The sequence below is a fragment of the Colias croceus genome, chromosome 9 (assembly GCF_905220415.1).
Source record: "Colias croceus chromosome 9, ilColCroc2.1".
NCBI classification, from domain to species: Eukaryota; Metazoa; Arthropoda; class Insecta; order Lepidoptera; family Pieridae; genus Colias; species Colias croceus.
The window spans coordinates 2,532,594-2,543,036 of NC_059545.1; the positions used below are offsets into that span (position 1 = coordinate 2,532,594).

A 10,443-nucleotide genomic window follows, 5' to 3' on the forward strand; every position below is an offset into this window, starting at 1 on the left:
CTATTAAACACAATTTAGATTCATTCAATCGTGTCCTTGTAAACCAGCAAACATCTTCATTGATGGTACTAAATTTCACAGTTAATATTCGTAGCGTACAAAATAAAAATATTTGTACGCAGTGACTCATTACAGATACTTCAGTAGGTTTATTAATGTTGATCGAACGTAAAACCACGCAAATTTAAGTGCTACCAGAGTTTGTAATAAAAATTCGGCCATAAATCAATCTGTTATAGGTCGTTAAAGGCAAATCGGTGAATAACAGGCAAGGATATCTTACAATAGCAATATTTACTGTAATCATTTTTTATGGTTTTAGTTAAGACGCAATATTTTGATTATCTGTTTTGATGTTTACATTTAATATTAATTATAATTAATAACCTTAATTTTGATTACCTACCTACTATTTTAACGTAAATTGTATTCCATTGATAAAAAAGACGTTACATAATTCAAATTCAAAAGTGCATCAATATTACGATTCTGAACAAATAAGTAAAAAGCATAATTATTGCCTGGAATCACGCATTTAGAAATCTTAGAAACATTCCTATAAAAAACAAATACCCATACAATCAGACAAATGATTCCCAAAACTATACACCACACTGGTTAACATTGTCTCTACATACTCACCTACGCTATAATAGCCACTACATACTATAACTAGCAGTGCTCCGCGGTTTCACCCGCATTTCTCCGCTCCTGTTAGTTTTAGCGTGATGATATAATATAACCTATAGTCTTCCTCGATAAATGGGCTATCTAACACCGACAGAATGTTTCAAATCGGACTATATCCTGAGATTAGCGCGTTCAAACAAACAAACTCTTCAGCTTTATAATATTAGTATAGATATATATAAGAATATATATTCTGTGTAGTCAATCTATATTCAGGTGCACGTGGAGGGGTGTATGTGACAGCGGCCGATTGCCAATAAAATATTTATTTTACTTTTATGAAATCGAGCTTACACTGACGACATTTATTTCATTGTTCGAGGGTACTTTGTAGGGCGGTTGAGGTTTATACTATGAGTTAATATGCTTTGTTAAACTTTATTTAAAACAGGTAACTAATCTGTATTAAATTGTTTAAGCTATTTGAAAGAAAAATACATATATAGGCCTATAATAAGGTAATATTATAGTCTTTCACTAAGCACGAGTAGATTTCTAAGATGTCTAAGTGTCATCTACCAAAAATACATTTTATTATTCAGTCAATAAAATCAAAATTACAATTAATAGCAATTAATAGCAGGCACAAATGGTCACATTTTATGGTCAAAATATATGTCCGTTAGAATGAACACTGCATCCTTTTCACAGCATAATATAGAGAGAAAATATCAATAAGTCTCAATAATTCAAAAAATCTCCAAATATTTCACACAAAATTTTACCTCAAATCGCGGAAATTTACAAAATTACGATTACCACATCGCAATACAAATTTACATCTAAATTAGCACACATGAAACGCGATGGATGATCAGCAAATAGCAGCAAATTACATAACTGTTTGCTAATAATGGAGATTTAGCGATGAATCTAACATGAATTCTCAATCGCGTAATGTTTGTTCCATGTATATCTGTAGCACAGATAATGTAATACTATACTAGTATATGTAGTTACATAATTAACAATTATTAAGTAAGGTAACGATTAAAATTACATATCACGAGATAGGAATATTTACAAATTCTTTTATTAATGAATGCGTCAAAAGAGTTGTTTAAACTACCTTTATTGTACTTTAAAATCAGAAAATTAAAAGGTTGATAAAAAAGTATTAGGTATTATTGCACCTTAAATTGATTAAATTACACATAGAGCCGATTTAGAGTCAAGCGTACTTAAAATACCTATACGTCTTTATTTTTAAAGTGTTTGAAGGAAAAGTCTGTAGATTATTATCATCATAGTCCTGCGCATAATATGTGCAATAAATTTATGAATTATCCGTCTCACAAGATAATGCGATAAATTTATTAAATTATTATCCTACTATCATCACCAGTCCTTGTAAAATTACAATTAAATTCTTATCTGCAAGTCGGTATGCATAATTCTTATAAATTCGTTAAAAGTCAAACATTTATTCATTCAATAAGCCTTCTTATAAAAGCACTTTTAAATCGTCATAACATTTTTGAACATTTATCACCGATTCAGAAAGCATCTATGGAGAAGAACCGGCAAGAAACTCCATTGTTGCTCTTTTATAATCATTTCAAAATTACAATTTTACATAGTAATATGTAACTACATATATGCCAAAGAACTGTAATGAATAAATAATTCTAGTCTTACTGCTTTTAAATTGTAGCAAACAGTAATAAAAATAAAAATAAGATGTCCCATTACGCACGTGGAGGCACAGATAAGATAAAAATTACGCAGGTGATTAGATTATTATAGATTATACATCTCGTTATCAGAATATCTGAAGATATAATGATTAGAACTACTTAGACATAATCCGAGGAGATAATTAGACATATTGTTTGAAACTAGAAACCTACGCTACGTACCCTACGTCACAGAATAGTTAATATACCTATAGGTCAATTAAGGAAAGCTGGCATGTTCACAGTACTCACACTTATGCAATTTCACTTACAGTATGTTCAAAAATAAATGCGACTCTAGTTTCATTTTAGACTTGAATTGTAAAATGGGTGCGTTGTAGATAAATATATGCAAATATAATTATGAAAGCTCTCATAATTTACCTGTAAAATTATAATTTAAAAGTAAATCAATTGATGAACTTAATTATTTATTCTAAAAATAATCAATTGGATAAAAGTATTAATAATCATTCAATTATCAAATAATAATTAAATTTCAGGTCATAAAAACAATACAAATAAGACGTGCGCTCACTCCCAAGTCCCAACACACGGATGGTTGTTTTGATAATGATTTAAATAACGGACGTCTTCTGCAGTTGCGGAGCAGTCTTGTCCTGACTTTGGTCGAGTAAAAATATCTAAGAAATGTTATTGTAGCGACACCTCGCTCTGAATCGCGCAAGCGAAATGTTTTCGCTACAGAGATATATATACCTACAACTTTCCGACATCATCCATCGGGGCCTTTACGGCTGGCCAGTCGAGTTGACTGGTCGAGGATTCTCCCTTTTTCGATGGAGGAATTCCACCTTCCTTCCTCCACATTATATATTTTGTAGTAAGTACGTAATACCTACCGATACGCGCTAACAAATATATGTTACATGTTTATTGTATAATTTTCACACTATTGGTTTTAAACTCAAACTCAAACATTTATACTATTAGACTTCTTCTAGAAGCACTTTTGAATCGTCATAACAGTTTAACAGTTTTAACATTTACCACCAATTCAGAAAGCAGTATCTATAGAGAAGAAGAAGAATCTATTTAATCATAATCGTAATCTTCTACTTCACTGAAACTTTCATCGCTCGAAGAACTCGATGTTTCGCCGTCGGAATTTCTTAATGTTATTATAAATGAGTCAGTGTAATTATATACTTTTGGTTCTAATTGAATATATTTTTCCTCATGTTCTCGCGTCTTTCTCCAAACGTCACTAAACATATCCAGACTAATGGCATTTGCTTCCTTTCTAAATAATTCTTCCACAGTTTTCAAGTTAAAGTTCACATTTTGTGATGCTACTTTCCCTTTAATTATGCCCCATAGTAACTTTATTGGGTTGAGTTCTGGATGGTACGGTGGAAGGCGCAATACACTATGTCCATGATCTTTGAGGATTGCATCAAGTAAAAATTGTGTATAGTTTGGCTTATTTTTTTAATAATGTGGATAACTTTGATTATTAATTAGTAATTTGATTTTTGAAAAAAAAATGCCGATTTTAGTCAAAATTTATATTTTTCTAACAAGATCCTTATCATCCCAATTTCCACCTTGGTGAGAAAAATTGACATTTCTAATGAAAATGAACAAAAAATTAAATGATTTTATTAAATACTGTAAAATAGTATATAATTCTTCCATTTACTGTATCACAAAATTCTTCATAGATTTTTAGATATTCGTACTACACCAATTACATCACCCTGTATTTATAAACAATTGCAAAATATGACACATACATAGGCCGGGAGATACTGACACAAAATTTCGGGTCATTTGTAACAGAATGGCGGCTCTACAGAGGTCTTATTACGCAATGACAAAAAGAAAAATGATGGTCAGAACGCTGGTACCGGCGGACTAGTCGCGTGGGCGTAAGTCACACTCGTCGGATAAGTAAGACCCCTCTAGACCGCCATCCTGTTACAAATGACCCGAAATTTTGTGTCAGTATCTCCCGGCCTAACATGTGCAATGTGTAAATGTGTTGACGTTCCAGCTCTTCTTAATATACTTATACTTATGCATATATACGTCACAGAATAATAATACATAGTACGGATACTACGTCTAGGTTTATCAATAAAGGAATATTATTAATTATGTATTATTAATTATGTTAATGATTCTACAGAATTTAAAATGAGCTTAAATTAGAGCTAAATACATTACAACACCTAATGTATTTAGTTCTAAGGTTAGGTTAAGTTTGATTGAATAAACGACTTTGAATTTGAATTTGAAAATGGTCCTCCAACGTTATATGAATATTCTATTAATCATTTTTATTTATTTTCAAGAGCTATTTGTCTTTAAAAAATGACTTATTCGCTATATTACGAAAACGTGATTTCTCAAAAGCACTCGTGTTATTTGTTCCTCTCGTAATAAAAACAGATGGAAATATATTTATTGCATAACTGATATTATTGATACTCGCATCTGCGTAGTAAATTATATAAATGAAAATGCGGTTGTAAAAATATGCTTTTATAGGAATAACGTATTGAATGGTCGTAAAGAATGTCAATATTATTATTTTGAGTCTTTGGCAAAGAATGTGTTTTATAACGAAAGTGTATAATTTTTCTTGAATAGAATTTTGAAAAAAACTTTTATATTGATTTTATAACACACTAGCTGTTCCCCGCGGTTTCACCCGCATTGCTCCGCTCCTGTTGGTCTTAGCGTGATGATACATAGCCTATAACCTTCCTCGATAAATGGGCTATCTAACACCGAAAGAATTTTTCAAATCGGACCAGTAGTTTCTGAGATTAGCGCGTTCAAACAAACAAACAAACAAACAAACAAACTCTTCAGCTTTATAATATTAGTATAGATTAAATTTATAAGGAGAACAAAGCAGCCTATAAGGATACGTGTATAATCTTTGTTTTATAGATAACTTTGAATCCTTCCTCCAATCAAGTCTCACTTCAGGGAATATTATCAAATAATATTATCAAATATACCTAATATTATTTAACGAAATCCAAATAACGTTGTTAAGCAATTATCATGAACGTTGTTAAAACATAAAACAGAACCATCTTTTCCAACATTCCTTCATTTCCTTTTTGGATCATATCGTGAAAAGCTTGCTTTTACGTAATGAAAACTCGCCTGTGTTCTTTCTCTCTGTAAAATAAAACCTAACCGGTTAGTTTTACAACTTTTGAAACAAATGTTTACTAATTAAATTGTTATCCTTCAGATTTCATTAATTAAATTATTTAACAAACGAGAAAATTGTTTTCAAATCGTTGAACAAGAAATCTTAAGTTAAACAAATACAAAGATAAATAACGCAAGTTTTAGGATTTATGACTGATTTAATGCTTTACAGATAAAATCTTAAAAAGTTTGTAAATAAATATATGTACCAACCCAATTTAATATTTTCTCATATATTTTCGTTCCAATCATATTTAGGAATAACGTTACAAAAACTATTTTTTAAATTGACTTTGTTATTAATATGTTAATCTCTCAAAACTTCTAATTATTTGTCTTAGGATCGACATTAAACTATACAAACAGATTCTTAATTGAAATGACCATAATAAATCACACCTATCTAATAGATTGGTGTTAATTTTTTATGTCCCATTAAATATAATGTGTAGACGCGTCACCTGAAGGCAATTAATCAAATGGCTAATAGCCAAGCTTCATTTGAGAATATAATATAGGACAGGATAAAAAATTCGGAAGTTTTTTTAGCTATTTTGATAATGTTGATTCCAAAAAACAGACACATTAAAATTCGTGAAAAAGCGCGCAATTATATTCAAACTGAGAAAGTAGAGTAGTGTAAAATAGCCTTTAGGAAGTAAAGTAAAGTAGAACACATGGTGGCCTTTACTGTAAATAATCTTTTTGTAAATGTAAATTCATTAAGAGACTTTAGTATGAAAAATTATTAAGTGCTTGTAAAGTTGTAACCAAACTCCTTCGCAACGTGTTGACCGATTCTTATTAAAATTTTCCAGCTAGCTGGATAATTATTAGTCGCCCTAAATATAAAAATAAATATAACCTATGTTTTAATTGTTACCTATACTAATATAATATGTTTGCTTTGTTTCAGGTACTTATTCCCCTGACGAAAGCGTCTGTAGATTATAGAAAATTCACGAATATAAATAAAACCAGCTTTAAGCTTATAGTGTAATTAAATGTTGTAGACATGTGAATAATTAGTGTACATTATTATATACGTAATATATTATAATAGTATTCGCATAAAGATATGTATATATGTACTTAAATTGTTAAAAGAAAAGAATCAACATCAATTATGTTCGTCAGAACTTGAGCCCATTGATGTAAATGCTTTTCTAGTAATAATTGTAATTGTTATGTGATTTTTGTGTATTTTTGTAACTGTAACAGAGTTATTAGGAAATATTGTCAATGAAAGGTAATATGTGCAATTTGATGTTCAAATAAAGTGTAACTAAGTTATTTGTTGTTTTATTTAAAACTGTGTTTGTTGAACAATAACCATAGTTATATTAAAACTAAACCCTACCTTTGGAAAAGACCTTACAGCCTCTGAATGAAAATATTTAAAGTATTTACTGTAAGTGATAATATTTGGGTTTTGAAGACCTAGAAACAGTTCACAATAAAATTCATTATGTGCATAAAATAACTACCTATAGTATGTGATACAGAATGAACTAAAAGCGGACGATGTCGCGGCACCAAGCTAGTATAAAATGTAATGGTATCAATAAATCTTTTACAGTCCCTAGTGCAGGAAGTTATACTCGGAACGAAGAAATATAAATTATTGCAATTCGATTGCAGTTTCACACTGTGCGACAGGGACGGGGATAATATGTGGGTGTATCTTTTCTTTTTTGTTTACCTAATAAACTTATTATAGACTAGCTGTGCCCTGCGGTTTTACCCTCAGTGCTTCGCTCCTGTTGGTCTTAGGGTGATGATATAGGTATTATAGCCTATAACCTTCCTCGACAAATGGGCTATCACCGAAAGTATTTTTCAAATCGGACCAGTAGTTCCTGAGATTAGCGCGTTCAAACAAACAAACAAACTCTTCAGCTTTATGCACAGTGCACAGTATTATTGGTTTTATCAATGAAGTTGAAACATAACTAGTTTCATTTCTTAAAAACAATGTAGGTAAATCATATCAAACGTATTACAAACAACTGGGGTTGTTGAAAATTTGAGAACATTTAATTGTTCTATGTCGTAAAATATTAATTTTCATTACAATATTCTCAACTTAAAAGGGAGTTTCGTGATTCGTGAACATAAATCCTACTAATATTATATATGCGAAAGTAACTCTGTCTGTCTGTCTGTTTGTTACGCTTTCCCGCTTGAACCTCTCAACCGATTTTGATGAAATTTGGCACAGACCTTTTATCAAATCACCACGCGGGCGAAGCCGCGGGCGGAAGCTAGTAAGATATAATTTTGAACACATATGTTATTGTAGAGCAGTTGTAGGGATAAAATGTAGTCAAAAAATATTTTGGCAATAATACCGCCTACTTGGTATTAATACTAGATCATTTTTATTCTATTTCTAGAAGAGGCAATTTGTTAAAAAGGAATTCTGTGTGTTTACTTACTTCTGAATGATGCAAACATGATGCATTAAGCAGTCCATAAATATGTATTTAAACTCATGCAATCTCAACCTCATATGTGTTGCTGAAGAAGCATCATGGTGGTATAATTAACATGCACTGCAAAGACAAATTAAACACATAACATGAGCCATGAAATTGTAGTTTAACATATTAACTGCTCACTTAACCCGAGGTTAGCCGCAAACTAGGGAATTTACGTAAGTGCATTTTGCAATATACGTCAAAATGTCTGCTTCGACAAGTTCTGTTTAAGTGCAGTTTTATTAGAGTTACGCTGAACATAAAATGCGTGATAAATACTGAAAGAGTCCGCCTTGACCCGTATTTAAATTGGTATAAAGTTTTGCATTTCTAATGGCCGGGATACACGAGGAATACTGATCTGTGACTATGCTCAGAATCTATGAATAAATCTCATCGAATTGTATTACACAGGAAACTTTTAGTATATACGTATACCTATATTAATTTCGTTAAAGGAATGGAAACAATACTTTTCAGAATATCTTTTTTTAAATCAACACTGCCCTGTTAGTTCGCTGTTTTCTTTTAATTTAAGAGCATAATGCTGAAACTGTATTGATTGCCTGACTATTTTCGTTAAGACTTTTCAAATACATATTAAAAAACTATATTTTATACCCAGAGATATAAAACATCGTACGCGCTTGAAGTGGCGTGCGATAGGTATAGCGCAGAACTAATGACTTATATTTCTACGAGTGTCTGATAGTTATAATTGCTTCTGTTCTGAAAATAAATTCAAGGTTATAAAATTTGATACTTTCGTATAATCAAGAGCACACAGAGTCACTATTTGCCAGATCACATCACTCTAATCGCCAAAGAATCAAATAATCGAGTAGAAAATTTAATCGAATACCTATCTTTATTTATACAGTGTACACGCTAGGACACAATGATAATATTTTCTAGATACCAATTTTCATGACGACAAAACAAATCCCTTCAACCCAAACACCCATTGTAGTAGGTATATATTATACTAAAGTCAATTTAATTTGACGATGTATCGTTTCAAAGTTTTCAGGGGATTGCTTTGATGTATCCCATCGTCGGTCAAACGACTTTCCAAGGACCATCTCAAATACAATGATACTTATTAGCAGCAAACAATATTGCTAACCAAATAAGCGGTTAACCTTGGAAGAGCTGAGCTTATTTGGTACATCTTGATGTATAGATTATATTCTTTGTTATAAGTGTATTGGTAGTTAGTGCAGTGAATAGTTATGAATGAAGTAATGCGTCGAATCTATTCTAACCCCAAGGGAAGGAAATAATTTATTATGTACTGTAATGTATAACATGTTTATGTAATGTGTTTAATTTTAACATATAGATATCTAGTTGTTGCCAGCCAACCCTAATACTTTTTCCAAATATTATTGTCTTTCTCTTTCTGTAGGTACACAATTAATAAGCTGCTTAAAATTAATAAACAGGCACTTTTATGTTATTGATTGAATATACATCACACGTACTTTTCAACTATAATATGTAGACACATAAAGCAACATTTAAACAGTTTTAGTGGTGAACTTCATACAACTAAATTAAACTAGAACAAATTGTGACTAGCGGGTTAGTTATTTCAACAGATTATTTCCTTTTCATGTATTAATTTACTACTATTACCATCACCATTATGGTCGGCGTTGATTGAATTATTATCACTATATTCTATGTTAGACTATCGATAGAGGGAGTACGCTAACGACTCTACATTCTACGACCTACTGCATGTATTACAAGGATTTCGAGATATCTGAGTTACCCTTAAAAAATTTTCAATATAATTGCAAAATAAGTTGTAATCACATGTCGATAATAAAACAATTAATTATTTTATGTTAAACAGTTATATAAATTATTGTACTTTTTGTTGTTTATTTTTCTTGAATAAAATAAAATTCCCGGCTACTTGAATGACCTACGAAGCATGTATTAGAATACAGACAATTCAACAATACCAAAGTTTAAACACGTGTCAGTTCTAAGCGGTATAACTGTCCGTTCCCAATTAAAGTCTAATTGACTTGACAAGACAAACAACTTAAAATTCCAAACTAAAATAAAACAGCAAGGTATCTCCTCGTCAAATTGTCCAAATACAGTGAAATTTAGATGGCCCTTAATTAATTAAGACTGACATTTTGGCCGGAGTCATTAGTCTAATAACGTTGACTAATTACTACCATGATTGCTACAATTAGTCTGCCAATATAGGCTGAAGATTTTTACGAACCCTCAATTTAAAGGAAAGGGGCTAGGTTATTAATGGGGAGTAAAGCTTGGCTATTTATTGGTAAATACTGTGGTTAATTTAGATGATATTTCACTTTGAGACATTTATTTATTTTAATATTTCATGAGATCTTCAATGCATATAATATGGTAAG

At 30.9% G+C, this 10,443-nt stretch overlaps 1 protein-coding gene across 1 annotated transcript in view; it reads left to right on the forward strand.

The window, feature by feature from the left end:
- The window catches only part of LOC123694230 (prolactin-releasing peptide receptor-like), a 60,432-nt gene extending 53,578 nt beyond the window's left edge, over nt 1-6,854 (forward strand). The window contains exon 3 of the mRNA XM_045639604.1: nt 6,478-6,854. The gene's annotated coding sequence lies outside the window, so the exon portion shown is untranslated. The remainder of the gene's footprint in view (nt 1-6,477) is intronic.
- Nucleotides 6,855-10,443: the final 3,589 nt, after the last annotated feature.